The 20,011-nt window shown below is 35.8% G+C and overlaps 1 pseudogene; it reads left to right on the top strand.

The window, feature by feature from the left end:
* The window catches only part of LOC110640910 (probable terpene synthase 6), a 34,118-nt pseudogene extending 23,685 nt beyond the window's left edge, over positions 1–10,433 (top strand).
* Positions 10,434–20,011: the final 9,578 nt, after the last annotated feature.

Consider the following 20,011-nt stretch of genomic DNA (forward strand, 5'->3'; position numbering starts at 1 on the left):
AAAGCAGCTTTTAAGCGCCTTAAGGATAGGAAGGTACAACCCACTAGGTATATATCTGCTGATGCTTTACAATCTCTTGGTTTATTTGACAATGTAGTTGCATATCTTGATGGCATGGGTTGGACTGAATTTGTGCATAAGCAAGAGATAGTTTATCCAATTCTAGTTTTGGAGTTTATTTCTTCATTCTCTGCTACCCTCAACTTGCATGATGTAGACCATAAACCAATTATGAAATTTAGATGCTTGGGGCAAAATAGAGAACTGTCATTGGACCAATTTCATAGCATTTTTGGTTTTGCTATTGATGGGTTATTTAGAGTACCACATACTGGAGTAGAGGTAGCCAACAAGGGCATTTGGAATGCTGCCCAATTTTGGAGAATCATAACAAACCAACCTCAAACTTTCTCTGCTGGAAGATCAAAAACATCCCAAATACTTGACCCTGCACTTAGGTTTATTCATAGGCTGATGGCTAGCACCATATTGGGCAGAGGGACTAGTTCTGGTGCTGTGGGAAAATCTGAACTATTTATGTTATGGTGTGCATTTCACAAAGTTAAGGTATCTCCTGGTTATTTCTTTTGTGAACATGTGCTGCATATTGCCACCAAATCCATAGGTGACATTGTTTTGGGTGGGCTCATCACTGTCATAGCCAAGCATTTTGGTTTTAATCCTGCAGAGCACTCAATACCAGCACTTGAGGACACTTCATATTTTGATACTGCACACTTAACCAAAAGCGTGGTTCAATTTGTCATGTTTTGATCATCCACCTGCAGTGGCCAGGCCTATTGCACAACCAGAAACCCAACCTTTCACATCAGTCCCACAGCACCCTACTACACCTACCCCACCCCCTCAGCCTGCTCATGACATTCCAGCTACCTCTGCTCAGCCCATACCTCCTACAGCTGAACCTTCCTCATCCACAGCACCTCCTGCATTCAACACTAAAGCCTTATTCACCTATCTTGAAAGGCTTAGTGATGATATATTCTTTGTGGATAGGAAGCTTGACACTGGTCTTGATACACTCAAGGATCGTCATGATCAACTATTTGACCTTGTCATGGAAACCGTGGACAAGCAGAAAGAATCAAGGAGATGGTGAAGCAACTCATGATCTTTTGGGCATGCCACCCCACCTCCATCACCTCCTCCAAGCACCATCTTTTCGACAGTAGCTGACCCTCATTATAGCAACATCCTTGGACAAGGGCAAGACAATAGAACTAGATTAGTGTTTGTTTTACTTTTGTTCCAACTTGTAGGACTTTTCCTTTGTAAATATGTTCAAACATTTATAGTTTGTTTTGGATTATGTTTGTTAGTTCTGAATTAGTTTGTTTTAAATTCTGTTTTTCTTGAAGTTTTATTGGATAACTATTACATTAGTCTTCTTTGATTTTTGTTGCACTTATTGCCCTTTTGTACATATTTGCCCATACTCTGTCTATATTTCAATACTTTTACTGCTGGTTATACATTTCCCCTTGCCAATTCCCATGCAGCAGCTTTTGTATACATTGCACAGCTATGAATTTCCTCATGCAGTACTTTTGCATAGCCTGTGCAACTCTTTCTGCTACTTCTGCAGAACTGCACAGGTTGTATTCCCCTTATGCCACTGTCCTGCATAGCCTATGCAACATATATTGCCTCTTATGCAGCACCGCATGGCTTATGCACCTTACCTATGCACATGTTCAGATGACTCTTAACTCTGCACAACTCATGCGACTTCTTATGCATCCTTTATCTTGAATTCTCATACCAGGTAACTCTTTCTTTTTGCTCTTAATTTTTACAATTCCTGGTCAATATTATTTGCTTTGAGTTTTGGTTATCTGCTGCTTGAGACATTGAGGACAATGTCAAATTTTGAGTTTGGGGGTGCACATTTTGATTTTTAGCTTCATTTTTCACATTTTGAGTATAGGAACATCTCATCCCATTTCATTTACATATATTGTAAATATTTTACATACATTTCCACACATACATATACATAACACATTTACACACACATTATACATCACTTAGAAATTGTACACATTGCATACAAATAGACTCCCTCCATTTAGTTAATGAATTACTCATTTTAGAAATGATGCATCATGCATTAAAATCTTTTGCCAAATCCCTTGAGTATTGAAAATGTGCCTATGAGAGTGATTTGACTTACCTTTAGTTGGGTTTGTGGATTGAAAGTTTCCTAAAAGGTGCAAAGTTTTAAAGTGTTATCCCTTGCCTATATCTTCTTAGCCAAAAAGCCACCCAACTAGTCATTTGGAGATGGAAGTGTTTAGAGGGAGTTATTGAATATAAGGTAGTCAAATGATGTCTCACCAATCCTAGAACAAATTTTCTAAACCTTTCAAGGCGAAATACCAGCTTATACTTGAAAAGAGAAATGATTAGGCATTCTTTGATTTAAACCCTCTCATTTTAAACCTTTGGCCTTTTTCCTAATTAAAATTGACCTTTGAAAACCCCTTTTGAGCCTTTTTATCCCTAATTTTTCTTGAAATCCTTATTGCTACCTAGCCAATGAACCAAACACTCCAACCCTTTTCATGAGAATAATATTGAATGTTAGGTACACTTTCTAAAAAAAAAAAAAATATACAATAAAAGGGAGAAGAAATGCTTGTCATCTTGTAAAAAGTGCTAATATATGTGCTTTTCACTATTGCCATTCAAAATGAAAGAAATCCACCCAAAGTATTAAAAGAAATGAGTTTGGGGGTGGCAAATTCTAGGGACAAGCATCAAAAGAAAATGCAAAATACAAGTCTAAAGTATCAAAATGTCCCTCCATTTTATGTGTCTTGTAAAATATACTAGCACTTGACAATCCTCATTGTGTATTTCTTTCTCCTATATTAAAAAAAAAAGAGAAAAAGATTTAATAAAGTGTACCTTATATTGTCAAAATTGAAAATATTCTCATGCTTTGAACCCTTTTTACCCATTTTTCTTCTTAGCCTCATTTTAAACCCCATGGCCTCATTACATCCCTAAAAAGACCTTTGATCTCTTGATAGTACTTGCTACATTAGTGGAGATAGGAGTAGGGAATTTGCCTATGGGATTGGAAAACTATTCATCTATTCATTCAATTCTATCATTCCATGTTGAGATACTTTGGTTATCAATTGTCCTAGAATTCTTTTTGAGCATGACTATCTCTTTTGATTTGTTGGTTTGGGGATTTTGAATGATAATTGACTTGATGGCTAAGCGGTGAAAGCTTGGATAAGCATTAGATTCTTTGCATTTTGAAGGATGGGTATATGGATTCTTTGGTATGGTGAAGGTGTGTTAAGTTACTTTAATAGGTGATTTTCATAGTTCTTTGGATAAGGCACCCCTAAAAATTTTTTGCATTTCATTTTAAAGTTTGCTTGAGGACAAGCAAAAGCTTGAGTTTGGGGGTATTTGATGCATACATTTTGCATAATCATTTAGGTTTAATTTCATAGCTATTTTATTTGATTATTAGTCACTTTTAGCTAATTTCATTAGTTATTTAGTTAGTTTTCCATAATTGTCAATTTTGGATTAATTTGTAATTTTTACTTTGTTTTGTAGGAAAAATGGTGTTTTTGAAGGATCAAGAGAATTTTGCCATTGAGGAGTGCCTTCTACAGCCAAAGATGTCAAAAACAAGTTTTCAAGCTGAAATATGCATTGACCAAATTGTGCATAACTTGCCGCATAAGCTATGCAGATCTGCATAAGGAGAAAGATCACTATTCCAGAACCAGCCGAAATGTGCATAAGGAGACAGCATAGCTTATGCACATTCTCGCCTCCCTTATGCACCTTCACGGAATTGTGCATAACCTATGCACCAAGTCATGCAGTTTCGCATAAGTGACTCAGAACCGGTTAAATCGCATAAGGGATCGCATAACTTATGCGATCCACTTATGCAATCCATAAAGAGTTCATTAATGAGTCAGAAGATTCCCTCAATCAATTCCTCCTAGAACATACTATTTTAGGGCTCCATGTCAGAAAAATGCTATAAATAGTCCCATTTTCTCATTTTAGAAGGGAGAGACAAGGAGCAGAAAAGGAAAGGAGAAGAGAGGCATAATTTGAGGAGTCACTTTCACCTTCCACACCATTCTCAACCCAGATTTGCAGATTTCTTTCTTCCCTTACATTTTTCTACATTTCTAGTGTTTAATTTCTTACTTCTTAGCTTAGATTAAAGCTTTATTTCCATTTAAACTCATCATATCTTGTAAGCATTATGGATAGTGAGTAGTTTACTTTTGATTCTGGAGTAAGGGTTGTAATATTTGAGATATTTTGTGGATTTTAATTGGGTAATCCATATTTTGTGGTCTTAATGAGTTTTATTCATTTCTTGTATGCTTAATGACATGCTTAGTGTAGGATCCCATTGAGTAATGTTCTTAATCCATGGTTGAAGCACCGAAAGGAGAAGGCCTTGTGATAGATAATCAGGAAATTGGACTTAATTAACTTAGACCTAGAAATAGGCTAAGGATTAAGAGGATTCACAGATTAATTAAAGAACTTAATGGGTCTTAATTAACTCTAAGTCCACGAAAGTAGGATTAGTTTGATTAAGGCACTCTTTGTCTCACTCGAAAGGGAATTCAAAGGATTTAAGAATTAATCTCCTTAAAACTCATAAGTTTCATAAGATTGGACAACCAATTTAAAATCCCAAAATAGCTCGAATATAAAATCCCGAACTCCGGAATCACCTTTTTACCATTGTTAATTTCTAATCGAATTTAATCATTTGTCATTTTGAATATTGCCATATTTGAACTTGCTTATTTTAATTTGATGCAATTTTAGTTTAATTAATACATTGTTGAATAGAATGTTAATTTTGCACATTTAGATTGCATACTCCATTACCCATTAATTCATTATTTTAATTTCATAGATACTTCGATTTAGTCAACTTTTATATCGAAAATTCAATCATTAACACAACTCCTCGTGGGATCGATACTTTTCTATACTACTTGTACGACCCGTGCACTTGCGGTAGGGACGCATCATGTATGTATGCCTGAGGTTGACATCATTATACCCATTTAGTAAATAGTAGCGCTGAGCCATGCGCTAGTAATGCTTTTCAATATCTGTTCTTTTTAAAAAGCAACAACGCATGTCAAAAAACTCCTGTCGTAGCTGTTTACTATATAAAGATGCATCGCCAAGGAACTCAGCAAAAATAGCATTGACAGCCTGTATAACATTTAGGTGACAAAACAGGGCTTTATTATATTCTCCAATGGAGGCAAACCAGTCTTGTAATGTGCCAGTAGTTCGAGAGATAAATTCTCTGAGAACAGTATGAGAATCAGCATCTTTTCGAAGCATCTGAACATCAAGCCAACCTTTAAATTCTGCAAGATGATCCCTCCATTTTGAGGGGGGAATGTCGTCCAATGTAAACCATGGGCCTGAGCTGGGCCTGGATTGATGTGGGGCGCGTGGGAGATTAAAATCCAGGATTTGATCATCTTCTGGCATTTCCACATGTGGATCTTGGGCTTGAGGAGGCCCAGTGGGAGGGCCTGCAGTGCCACTGGTGAATCTGTAGTTGGTGAAGGGCCTATTTGAGATGCAGTTGGTTGGGGATCAGCCATGAGCAATGTCGTGATATCCATTCGTCCATCCTCACTGTCATCAGATGAGTTATCAAAAGAGTCATCTTCTAGTTCAGAGGGTATAGACATCATATGCTGAGGAGGAGGATCAGGGTACATTTTGTCCTTTCCCTTATCAATCTTCCTTTTTGGAGGATGAGATTCTTCTGAGGAAGAAGGACTTTTCAGCTCATATCTAGTAGATGTAGGATTGGGTCTGAACAAAGGGGATGGGTGATATGTGGTTGGAGGTGGCTCATATGAGTAGTTAAAAGGGCTGAAAGGAGAGTATGCAGGTTCAGGAGCAGGAAGGAAAGGATTATGGGCCATTGGAGTGGAAAATGGGCTGTAAGAAACAGGAGCCTCTGTTGGCTTACGCAGGTCTGCTTCAACTTGGGCTAACTATTTTCTTAACCTTCTAATTTCCTGTTCCTTCTGGTTAAACTCCACGCCAAATCTCCTTTGCTGGATTGAGGATCTTAAATCCTTGTCAACCTGGGCAATTCTACCTTGCAAATCTCTATATATGTTCTGGGCAAATGCAATGAAAGAATCGACCTTCTGATCTATATGCTGAGTCCTGGTGAAGACTTGATCAATCTTGGAGTCAATTCGTTGTAATGTTTTATTCTGGACAGCTGCATTCTTTGCCTGCCAATTCAGAACTTCTTCAGCTTGAGTGATCGGGGTTATCTGACCTTCACTATCAACCTTAGTTGAGTGAATGAAAGGCCTTATGGAGATTTTGGTTTGCTGGTCTGTCTATTATGCTAATGGGGGAAAATCTGCTTCATAAGAGGCAGGTGAAAACATCATATAGGGTTGCACCAAAGGAAGTGCAGGAGGAGGGGAATAAACTGGTTTAAGAGGGGGCAGTTTCTTTCCTTCTTTTCTGATGATCTCAAGGGCAAGCTCATAGATGGGGAGAGGCTTCTTCTGCATAGTTTCCTCATGGATACCAATCCATGGGCTATTATCAAGATAGTCTCTTTTGAGAATTTGTTGAGGCTCGCAAGAGGCTTTCCTCGTTCTTTTGGGAAGCTTCCTCTAGTTTTTATCAGACAAGGGATGGTCATATTCATTTTCCCAGTAGTTATCACAACAGTCATAGTCTTCATCGCACATTCCAGATCCTGGGAGATCCCAGGGACAGTGACCATCTATCTTCTAAGGATAGATGTAATGGTTGTCAGGTGTTATTACTCCAATGGGAAAATCTTCTTGCTCCTTTTCTAATGGCTGGACCATCATGGTCTGGAATACAGGTAAGGATTCTGTAGAATGCCATTGTGGCTGGAAGGAAGTCTGTACTGTACCGTCAGGATTTCTCCTGAAAGAGGATTCCGTGATCTGGATTGGTTGGGAGGTTGAATGGAGCCTTTCATAATTGGTTAACCAATCCTTTGGGATAAGCTGTTCAAGCTCATTTCTAGGTAGTTGCCTAGGTATCTGAACAATTGTTAGGGTGGTCTCAGTGTCTGCTAATACGAGCAGAGCATCATTTGATACGGATGGCTAGGATAGATCTACTGCATGATCTTGCAGCCTGTAGATAATCTGATGGTGTAACATAGCCATCATGGACGATGTGACTTGTGCCACACCAGTGAGTTAGATTTGGACTTTTAAAGCAATGCTGAGATGTGGATCCCTGAGTGAAAGATTGTAGTTCGAGAAGAACGTCAGTACCACACTTCCAGCATGCAAAGTGGTAAGGCATGTTCCTATCACTGCATGTTCATACTGTAGGAATCTCATATCCAGGAGTGATACTCTTGCTGTCACTGGAGGCCCTCGTCTTCCATGTAGACTGAGGATAAGTCTAACGGCTCCAAAGTGGAGGTAAGAAAATCCTTCTTGTCTCCATCTGGGAATGAGCTGAGGAGGGATTTCTAAGGTCACATACTGTTCAGTAGATGAACTCTGAAGAGAGCATTGATCCATTCTGGAGGCCTGGACATATTCTTTTGATAAAGATCTTTTGGAAGAAATGAGAGATCTGATAGATCTGGTTAGAGATCCAGATCGTTTGTAGATATTATAGGGACGGAGAAGAGGTAAGAGAGATTCTCCAACCTGAGCATTTTCAGGTATAGTAGATATTTTCACGAGATTATCAATTCTGGAAGATAGTGTTCTTCGAAGAGGTGAAGAGAAAGAAAGAGAAGAGGTGAGATTAACAATTTCAGAGGGAGAAGGGGTCTGGAGATGAGTTTCAATAACAGGGTTAGGTGTTTGACAAGCCATGTTTTGGTACGTGGCGTTGTGGCTAGAGATCGCTCTACCTTCTAGGAACGAATCAAGCAGTTACTAGTTTCCAGCCGATATACCAAGATAAGAGAAGATGGCAGAAAACAGTGATACAGAGATTAAGAGAAATATCAAAGTTTGAAAATTTCTCCCCTACTCACCAGTGAAGGATGTATAATACAAGTATAACCAGGCTCTGATACCAAAATAAGCCGAGAGCCCTTACCATACATATAATGTACTCTTGCTATGCCTATTCTCTCTCCATAGGTATTCACTGGTTGTGCCCTTTTGTACATTATACATATGATAACGGGACCGTCGCACCTGATATCATAACAAAGATATTTCTGATACATAGGATCCTCTTAGAAAGGCAAGTATAGAGCATATGTATCTCTGATTATAAGAGTATGATACTACAACCATACATCTCACAAAATACTAGTTTCGGATTGCACTATATGACTTTGGGGTTTGTTCATATTTAGATCCCATTAGAACATAAAAAATAAATAAATAAACACTAAATCGTAATACTCTACTTGCTTTATTCCTTTATGTCAAATTTTGTCTTTATTTTTTTATTAATTAATATTTTTATAAAAAGGTCAGCTAAATTATACATATATATGATTAAATAAATTTTTAGCATTGGGACCATAATCATTTTTTACTAATTTATTTAAAAGGTACATATCCTTTTAAATTAAAAACTTGGTCCCCATTTCTTAATTTTATATAAAGACAATAATTTATTTTGTCTCCTATTTCATTTAATATTATTTAATAGTGCAACAGCAAAAAATAATAATCTCCTATTTTGTTTCCTTAGATCACTAATTGTAGTGATACGTTAAAATAAAAATGATTTTTTAAAAATAAATAAATATATTTATTGGAAAGAAATTAATTTTAAAAATTAAAGACAATAATGTCTATTAACATAATTATGCATGATCGGGTATCTATTTTATCAGTTTAATTTATATATATTTTGGTATTATTAGTTCAACGAAATGGTGAATTCTTACTTCCTTGAGGCACAGTGTTGTAACAATTGGTTTATCCCAGTGTTTGATGAACACATGCGCAACGGATTAGTTACCGGTGGTTATAGAGCACTTCCGGCAATATCCTTCATTGGGATGGAAAATATTGTAGGGATGAAGGAACTCGAGTGGGTAGAAAGCAAGCCAAAAGTTGTCAACGCTTCTGGGTTGATTTCTCGCCTGAAAAATGACTTAGCAAAACGCGAGGTATAATATCACGTTAATTATTATTATTATACAACTAATTTTGATTGGGATTCGAATTTTAAATTTTGCAAACAATTGAGTTAAAACTTATTGATAAATTAGTTATTATTTAATCATGCTAATTGAATGTATCAAGAAATCACTCAACTTAAAAGACAAGCTTGTAAATGAGTGCTCTAAAAAATAGTTTTATATTTTTAATATACACCTATACGTAAATGTTCGATAGATTTGAAGCGTGAACAAACACAGGCTACTTTATCTTTGTATTAAAATTTTTAATTAATAAATAAGGATTGTCAAGATTCGAACTCTATACATTACAAAAAAGAAAAATAGAGTCAGTGAGGGATTAATGGATCTGTTGTAAAATATGTTGCAAATCCATTGCAATAATATAGGTTGGCAACATATCCATCACTCATTCATCGTAATTCCGTTGCTAAAACGCATTAGTAATGAGATTTTCAGTAACGACCATAATTCATCGTTAATTCAAATAATTGACTTTTAGTAATGGATTTTAGTCTGTCACTGAAACCATCATCGCTAAAGTATCAACGATGGATGTTAAGTATCAGTGACGACGAATCCATCACTGATTCGTCGCTAATACAATGCTAATAGTATTTTTGCGACGAACTTTTAATCCACCACTAAATTCATTTTTGATACTTGTTATTTTCTTATAGTGATGTCTTTTGGCTTATGAGACTCTGACACCATATTAAGAAACTACTTAACCTGAAAATGTAAACTTATAGTTGAAGATTCTAAAAATAGTTTTATACATGTAACATGACACAGTTCTAAAAATTTATGGGTTTTTTTTTTTTAATTTAATGATTGGATCCAAGAATATTTTTACTTTATCATAATTTGATTATTGAAATTTATATATTTTTGTAGTTTTGTTACCTGAAACATCTTTCTAACTAATTAAGAGCTAAACTATATATATGTACCGTTATTGTCATAAATATTTGAAGGATAAGAAAAAGAAGAGAGATGGTCCTTCAAGTGTGGATTGTTACATGAATGAACATGGTGTATCACGAGAGGAGGCGATTGAAAAGATTGAAAAAATGTGCGAAATGCATGGAAGGACATGAATGAGGATTGCTTGAAGCCAACCGCAGTCTCAAGGACTCTTATCAAGTATTATCTCAACCTTTCACGCACAATAGAATTGCTTTATAGGCATGTTGATTGCTACACCTACTCTTCAAGTTTGAAAGATGGCATCACATCATTGATCCTCCAATAACTGCAAATGTAAGAATTAGAGGTTCTTTGTAAGGTTTGGCTTGTGGTATTTCGAGATGCTTTATCATATATGCTTGTTTTGATCGTGTTAGATCACGATCTTGTTTTCTGTGTATTTTAGGCTTTCGCATGTGTCAATAAGATGGAGATTATTATCTCTAATCAATTTCATGCTATGGAAGACTTCACTCTTTGCGCTTCCAATTCTAATATTTGAACAATAATCTCTTTTAGCTTTATGTTTCTAAAAGAAATTCCATTGTCCAATCTCATAAAATATACAAATAAAGACCCAAAATAGAAATTCCTAAAAGAAATTTCAATGTAAACGAGAGAGAGCATATTCTGCCGATATATAATAAACAAAATTTTTAAGTAATCGTAAAATTTTAATTAAAAAATAGATAAATAAATTTCACAATTTTAGAGAATACCCCTTTTAAAATTTTAAAACCCAATTGCAACAAAATGAAAGACATGTATAAAATTAACTAGGAATTAAGAAAGAAGAAAGAAAAGAAACTAACGAACCCATAAAATTAATAAAGCAATAGGGGAGGGAAGAAGTCAAGGGATTAGCGACAAACTAAACTCTATCACTAATAGTGAGACTAAATTTTGTCACTAACACTAACAAAAACAAATAAGCAACATAGAGAAAGTAAGTTATTTCCTCAATTACAATGAATTAGTGATGGATTAGAAACAAAAATTTCAGCAATAAACATTTTTCAATTTCTAATATATTGCTAGTTCTAATTAAAAAAATAATAATAAAAATATGAGTTACTCTCATATTCTTATATATTGCCATTATTTATTTGTTAGTATCTTCTATTTTGAGAAATTCATTAGTACATCCCTAACATTTGATTCTTACTGTTATTCTGTTAATAAATGATCATAACTAATTCCTCCCCCTAGCTAGTTCCTCTCCCTCTCTTCTACCCATCTACCTTTTCCCTCTCTTCGCTCTGTCAGTTAACCAATAATAACGAGCATGAGGGTAATCTCGATTTCACCTGAGCAATCCCAATTTAATTTACTTGATTGATGGTCCATTTTGAAATATCTAATGCAATGAAAAATAATCTTAAATTATTTGATATTTTCTCCCTAGATATATCAAAAAAATTAATTAATGAATAAATCAACCACAAGCTTAATTGATCCAAAATTTAAAAAATATTATTGCAACAATATAGCTTAGAAATTGAAATCAAAATGAGCAAGGGAAAGAATAAAAACAACTCTGAGTCCTCCAATAGAAGCTGGTGATTCCTCTCCCCACTTTCAATTCTTCTGGAGTTCTAGTCTTTCAATTTTCTCCCGTCGGCTAGGCTGTGTATTTGTCGTCCCCAAATATGCACGCAAAGCTGTCACCAAAGCGCCTATGATTTCCTCATAAAATTTCTCGTGATTGGCCCAACTCTGTGGCCGCAAGAGACCAACATGGGCCTCAACGGTTCACTTTCACAAAACATGGCCCAAACAATCAAGAGCACACGTAAAGACGCTGCATGGGACGGACTGGGAGGATTACACGCCATCATAAGCTCCAAAACACGGACAATTACATGGCCTGATCTGCATGTCGGCATGTGAGCCTCACAACGCGCAAAGCAATTCGAAACACGACCAAGCGTTACTAAAAACACGCACGTGTTACAAGCGGTGCAACCTCAGCCAAGGCAAATTCATGGCCAAAATTCAATGAAGCAAAAAATGAGTATATAAGAAACATGTAAAGGCAAAAGCAACATCAAATAACAAAAGTAAATTTTATTTATTTAAATTAACAAAGTAAAATTTATTTTTTTTAGTAAATAAAAGTAAGATTTATTAAAATCAATAAAACAACTAATTAACACAAAAATACTATAAAATTTATAAAATTACTCATAACATTAATAAAATATTTTATAACATTTTTTTAATATTTAATGTGATTTTCAATCATTTTGAAAGTTATAATTAAATTTAAAAATTAAAATAGTAATATTAAATATATTTTTTACGTCAAGGATTGAAGATTGATAAAATCGAAAAGAGAAACAAGCACTCGAGAACTTTGGATGGTAAGATTTGTTAAAGTTTGGAAAAAATGATTCTTCTGTAAATATGAAAAATACAACATAAACAATACAAGAAGCACATGATGTACAAAAGGACGAGATACAAAATAATGAGGAGATACAAAAGGATAAAGAGATCCTTGATATCCTAACAAGATTCATATAAATGAGGAGGAATAACACTGAAACTCGCATGCATAGAAGTGGGTAGCCACTTGTACACTTCTTGTGTTGTCTATAGCCAAGAGGCAAAGGCATGGGCGGCAGAATATTGTCTACAGAGTGGTGCATGCAAGAAAAATACATATATAGGTGAACGTGATACCTCATAAATGCCTAGAAAATAATGGCCACAGAGTGATTTATTTCCTTATCTCTCTTGCTTTTAGCACAATATTCTCTTGTCCCAAGTCAAGACATTTATTTCGCTCTTGTATAGCTTATTGTATTAAAGCAATTGATCCCTTGTTTTGGCTAGCAAACTCCCCAAGAACGTATCCTATATATATATATATATATATATATATATATATAGGATACGTTCTTGGGGAGTTTGCTAGCCAAAACAAGGGATCAATTGCTTTAATACAATAAGCTACTTTCGAAAATGGCTGTGCAAGCGAGATACGAGCAAGGCGCTACTCGTCTATTGGTAAACTATCCCCAAACCGTGTGGGGCTGCAGCTTTGCATCACTTTCTCCTCAAGCTTCGGTGAGTAGCTAGTCTCTCAAGATTTGGCACGTAAATGATTTATTCCATTGTGATTTTAAATTGACATGGGTCAAATATGTGCAGGAATTTGAATCATAAACTAAACAGACAGAAAAATTTAAAGAAAAGGTGGAAGATATGTTCATGCAGCCAACCCAAGAGCTAACCAAGAAAATTGAGTTCATCAATTTATTATGCTGACTTGGGGTGTCCTATCATTTTGAGAATGAAATTGAAAGAACAACTTAATCAAACTTTCATCGTTCTTCCTAAGCTTCTTCATGAAGATAATGACTATGACCTCCATACTATGGCAACTCTCTTTCAAGCTTTAAGACAATATGGATACAAAATGTCTTCTGTGAGTTTATGCATGGATAAAAACTAATTACATTGCTCCTTTAAATTAAATACATGTATAGTAGTCAAGTTAAAGAAGGTTGATGATTAATTATTATGGGCATGAATCAGATACGTTCAACAAATTCAAATACAATGATGGAGGGTTCAAAAAACCATCACCAGTGATGTGAAAGGCCCCCTTAGCTTATACGAAGCTGGCTTTTTTAGTGTACATGGAGAATATATTTTAAATGAAGCTCTTGTTTTTGTTGAGAACTGATTCAAACTTCAGTTTTTTCTGTTCCTATTTTCCTGCTATGTTCTACGTTTTCTTTTCTGTTATTTGAGTCATGCGCATGATGTTAAGTGATTCCTTATTTTTCTGAATTAGTTTGTTATTGTTATCTTTTTTTGCCTATTTAATAGGCAGTCTTAGTATCAATAAAGACACAGCAGAGAGAAGTTTCTGGCAGAAAACTTTTGTGCTTATCTGTTAACTTTCAGTGTTTGAATTTTGTAAAAACTCTTCTAAGTTCCCAACAAAAGTGGTATCAGAGCTAGGTTGGGTCTTGCACTGGGCGATTGAGAAAAGTGAGTTACGAGAGAAATACGAGAGATTGAGCGATGGCAACAAACACTATCTCTTCCTCTCAGCCTCTTATACTTGTCTTCAATGGAGAGAGGTACGAATTCTGGAGTATTAAGATGAAGACTTTGTTTAAATCTCAAGACCTTTGGGATTTGGTTGAGAATGGATACACTGATCCAGATGATGAAGCTCAGCTGAAAGAGAACAAGAAGAGGGATTCGAAGGCCCTGTTCTTTATTCAACAAGCAGTACATGAGAACATATTTTCAAGGATTATGGCAGCAACTACAACAAAGGAAGCTTAGAGAATTTGCAAAAGGAGTTTCAAGGGGATGCAAAAGTTATTGCTATAAAATTGCAGTCTCTTCGTCGAGATTTTGAGACATCAATCATGAAGAAAGAGGAGTTAGTGCAAGACTTCCTCTCTAGGGTCTCTGCAATTGTTGGCAAAATGAGATCCTTTGGTGAGACAATTAAGGATCAAACAATTGTTGCAAAGGTTCCAAGGAGTCTGACCCCGAAATTTGATCACATTATCGCTGCCATAGAGGAATCCAAGGATATGTATGTATTTTCATTTGAAGAATTAATGGGATCCTTACAAGCACATGAAGCAAGATTGAACCACACAATGGAACAAAGTGAAGAGAAGGCTTTTCATGTGAAGGGAGAATCTTCAAACAAACAAGAAGACTTAAATCAATATGACGAACAGCCTTAGACCTATGGAAGAGGAGCATTCCGTGATCGTGGCCGTGGCAAAGGAAGAGGCAAAGGTCAATTTGACAGGCAACAAAGGCAATCCAATGAGCAAAGAAATAACAAGAATGGAATTCAATGTTATCACTGCAAGAGATATTGTAACACCCTCCCCGTAGCAACTCCGTACATTCTACTGTTCCGGTGACCGGTGTCGGTCCGGACAGCTAGAACGTCCGGAAAAATATTTAAACTAAAGTCAGGAACCATAATTAACTCAAATATTAATAAGAAACACTTAGAAAAATTTTAGAAGTAAAATACAACCAAGTAAAATGAGCCGGTGCACAAGCGATGGGTAACTGGAGGGAAGTTGCGGTTCTCACAACGAGGAGCCCTAGACCCGGGGGAAAAATTATAAAATAATTTTTGGGACTCCAGAGAAGGGTAATTGAGGTTCCCATGGCATTAGAATGCCAAGAAAATACCTAGAAAAATTTTTCAATCGGTGCAGACGATTTTGACCCGTTAAGCCAAACGGAGGGCATTTTGGTCATTTCGCCTTCCGAGGTGATTTTTGGCCGACTTGTCCAATTGAGTAAATAATTAATATGACATAAAATATGAATTAATGTTGATGAAAAATTTATTAAAAATGAGAAATGAAAATAAGAAAACAAAAGTAAGAAGAAAAGTAAGTAAATGGGAATTATGATGTCATTAAGAAAAACTATGACCAATCAAAATTTAGCCATTATTTGACTAACTAATAAAGAGATAAAAGAAGACCTAAACAATTAAAAAACCAGCTGCTTTCTTCTTCTTCTTCTTCCTTAAAAACGTGATCATCTCTTCTTCCTCCCTCCATGAAAATTTTCTTTCATTACCTCCATTTCCCATGAGTTTCCACCACTAAACCCTAACCCCTTTCATTAAACCTTGACCATATCACTTGGAGAAGCTTTTGGCAGCCAAGGAAAGGAAGAAAAGTGAGGTTTAGGGCTTTGGAAATTCTGCCCAAACAAGGTTAGTGCACTTATACCCATTAAACTCTTTAATTCCATGATTTTGGACTTGAACTTAGTAAGATTTGTAGTTTAAATGAACAAAAAACCTATGGGTATGAACACTTCAATTTCTGCAGCCCTAAGAAGAACCAATAAGGGAGTGTTTTGAATGTTTTTAATGGACTTAGCATGAGTTGGAGATTGTATTTAAGTTATATAATTACCTAGATGTTTAACTAGGGTGCTAAAGGAGGTTTATGGGTAAATTGCCTTGGACACTAGGGTTTTGAGGCATGAAAAAGTGACTTGGCTGACCAACCTATTAAAGAACACTCTAATGGTCAATAAGTGACCATTTTGGATATGTTGACCATAATTAGAACTGAAAAATGGTAGGGTAAAGTGAAAGTGAAATCTGCCCTAGGACAGAAAGATAGGGACTGAAAATTCAGTCCCTTTGCACTGCCATAACTTGGGCTGTGTTAGTCCAATTGATGTTTGGCCAATTGAACATGAAACTAGGCTTATAATGGCACATTTTTGCTGAAGAAACCATGCCCAAAAGACCAAAGCAAGAGGACCAAAACTTGGCCCCAATCCGGAACCCTGAAACTGCCTCTGCAGAATTGACCAAATGAACAGTAACTGTTCATTTGGCCATAACTCACTGTAGATTTGGTCAATTGACCTGAAATTTTTACAGCAACAAGTTAAGACATAGAAAAACAACTTTTATGAAGGAACCTACCCCAAATTATGGCCAGAACCCATCCAAACAAGTGGTTCCAGTCACTGTTCATGCACTGTAGATATGGTAATTTTCTGCAGAATGCATATCCGGACAGCTTGGGTTTTTGGGCCATATCTGAAGCTACAAAACTCCAAATGGAGTGATTCGAAAAAGGAAATTCAACTAGACAAAATAAGAAACAACTTTTATGTTTTACATTTCTTCAAATTCCAACAGTAACAGTGTCCAATGGAACAGTGAAGTTGACTCACCAAAACTGAAAATTCTGCTTGTGTTGGTTTAAACTTAGAAATGGTATTAACACTTAATGCCAACAAGTTTTGAATGCCAAATGTGGTATATTGGGAGTGCCACAGTCAATGTACATATTTTCTACCCAAAAGTCAATATTTTTGTTGACCAATGAGGTGAATAGTGACATCAAAACCAAAAATTGGCAATTTTGCCAAAATGACCTAAGCTTTGAGAAAGTGACCAAAACTAACAAGTTTTAAATGCAAAATGGGGTACATTGGGAGTGTTAAAACCAATGCACCTATGTTCTATGCAAAAGTCAACTTTTTGTTGACCATTGAAGTGAATAGTGACATAAAAACTTGAAATTCAAAAAAATTGAAGAATTCAAAAGTTTCAAATGCCCTAGTAGGCCTAATGTGATTGGTTTGGATAGGTTGGCATGCCAATAGGGTTACGATAGCGATCGCATATGATATATGGCTTCATTGCCATTCTGTGATGTGATAGCCTATGGCTATACTGATTATGATGTTTTACTTGGCTTTATGCCTTATTGCTTATATGGCTTATTAGCCATTCTGTTTGCACACCGGGAGACACATTGTGACCGATGGTGTGACGCCCGAGGTACACAGTACCAGTGCTAGTTTACCCGCTTATCCATCCGGTCAATTTGTATAGGTTACTTGGGCATGGAAAAGTATAACGTAATTGAACCGATTGTTAAAGAAAATACGAAAACTAAATATCGGAATGATTACGATAGAATACAAAGAAATTTAAAATTCATGAAGAAGTTAATATCATAAAACGTAATTAGCCCTCGACTAAACACTAAGTGAGTAATTATTCATTTCTCATGAACGCAATAGCAAGGAAATTATGATTTTTATTTGCATATTATTTCTTTCTATTTTATTATTGGCACCACTAAGCTTTATGCTTAGCGCGTCACTTTGCAACGCTGTAGGTAATCGAAGATACCGATCGAGAGCCAAGATACCACAGATTGAGTAAGTCCATCCTACTCTGCATAGTGTCCGTGTCACCTCACCGCCGTGATTGCATTGGTAGGACGCTAGATGTCATTTTGGTATTTTGTAATTGATTTTATTTTCTCATATGTATTTGAACTTATGTAATATATTTTGATATTCATGTAAATAATGAAAAGTGTGGTTGTAAATGGAAAAGTGAATGTTTATCTATCATATATGCATGGTATCATATGAGATGGATGAATGATTGAGAAATGAATGGTTGACAAATGTTGAGAACTGAAATTGAGAAATATTGATGAGATTTTGATATTGGAGTTTGGAAATGATTGAATGTGAATATTGGAAGTGTTTTTCACAGGTTCCGAAGAACTGTTTTCTCCATTTTTAGCCGGTACTCTACCGGATTTTCCATAAAATTTTCGGAACCTCAAATAAATTACAATTTCAATAAATGAATTATATTTCATAAGTTATATTCAAAAGGAAGAATAAAAATGAATTAAGATAAATTAGAGTGTTCGGCACACTGAGTGGCATAACTTGCTCGGCTACACTGTAGTCGGGTAAGGGGTGTCACAGATATGGTCGTATAAAAACTGATTATTGGTACAAAGATCAATAAGTGAAATATGCAAAGCAGGAGAAAGAAGAGGAGGAATTCAAGCTTTTTAACTTGAAAAAACAAAAGTTTCAAGTAACATTTGGTTTCTGGATAGTGGTTGTTCTAACCATATGATAGTTCTACATTTGTTGTTTAAAGAGCTAGATGAATCTTATAAGATCAAGGTGAGGCTTGGAGATGATAAATAAATGCAAGTGGAAGGAAGAGGCATTGTAGCAATTAGTAGCGGTGGAGATACAAAGCTTCTACACAACGTGTTTTTTGTTCCCAGTCTAACACAGAATTTATTGAGCGTAGGACAATTGGTGGCCAACGGCTTCTCAATATAGTTCGAAAACTCTTCATGCGTGATCAAAGATCAGAAAGCAAACCAGATTGTAGTTGAGGTATGCATGACTCAAAACAAGCTGTTTCCTCTTGAAATCTCTTGTATTGAAAAGCATGCTTTAACTAGTAAAGGAAAAAATGAATCTAAATTATGGCATTTAAGATATGGGCACTTGAACATGAAAGGTTTAAAATTGCTACATCAAAAAGAAATGGTGTCTGGGTTACCTAACATTGAATCAGTAGATTTGTGTGAAGCATGTGTATATGGGAAACAAAGTAAAAAACCATTTGCTATTGGTAGATCATGGAAAGCTTCAAGCAGTCTAGAACTTATGCATGCTGATCTATGTGGCCCTATGAAAACTGAATCCTTTGGAGGAAGTCAGTATTTCTTGTTGTTTACAAATGACTATAGCAGAATGAGTTGGGTGTATTTTCTTCAACTCAAATCTGAAGCTTTTGGAGCATTCAAGAGGTTTATGCGCTAGTAAAGAAGCAAAGTGCCAAGTGTATCAAGGTGTTACGAACTGATAGAGGTGGCAAATTTACCTGCAAAGATTTCAATGATTTTTGTGAAGAGCATGGGATATATAGGGAGCTGACTGCACCATATACACTTAAGCAAAATGGGGTGGAAGAATGAAAGAATCGTATGGTAGTTGAGATGGCAAGAAGCATGTTACTAGCAAAAGGATTACCGAATCAGTTTTGGGGAGAAGCGATGGCTATAGTAGTTTATATATTAAATTTGTCCCCAACAAGGGCAGTACCAAATCAAACACCATATGAAGCCTGGATGAGAAGGAGACCTTGGGTAAGTCATCTAAAAATCTTTGGTTGCATTGCATATGCATTGGTTGACTCCCATAAACACAGTAAGCTTGATGAGAAATCCGTCAAATGCATTTTTATGGGTTACTGTTCTAACACCAAAGTCTATAGACTATACAATCCTATCAATAGTACAGTAATCATTAGCAGGTATGTTATCTTTGATTAAGAAGCAAGATTGGAATGGTATGAAAGTGAAAATGGAGTGCAATTTGAAGTTCCAATAAGCATGGAGGCTCATTTAAATGAAAGACAATTGCAAACACCTCCAAGATCTCCCTCAACTTCAGCTTCCCCAAGCATGTCAGCCTTGACAAGTCCAGGAAGTAGCTCCTCCACGAAAGAAAAGGTCTTTAAGAGAAATCTATACAACAACACAAGTT

Source organism: Hevea brasiliensis, chromosome 16 (assembly GCF_030052815.1).
Source record: "Hevea brasiliensis isolate MT/VB/25A 57/8 chromosome 16, ASM3005281v1, whole genome shotgun sequence".
Lineage (NCBI taxonomy): Eukaryota > Viridiplantae > Streptophyta > Magnoliopsida > Malpighiales > Euphorbiaceae > Hevea > Hevea brasiliensis.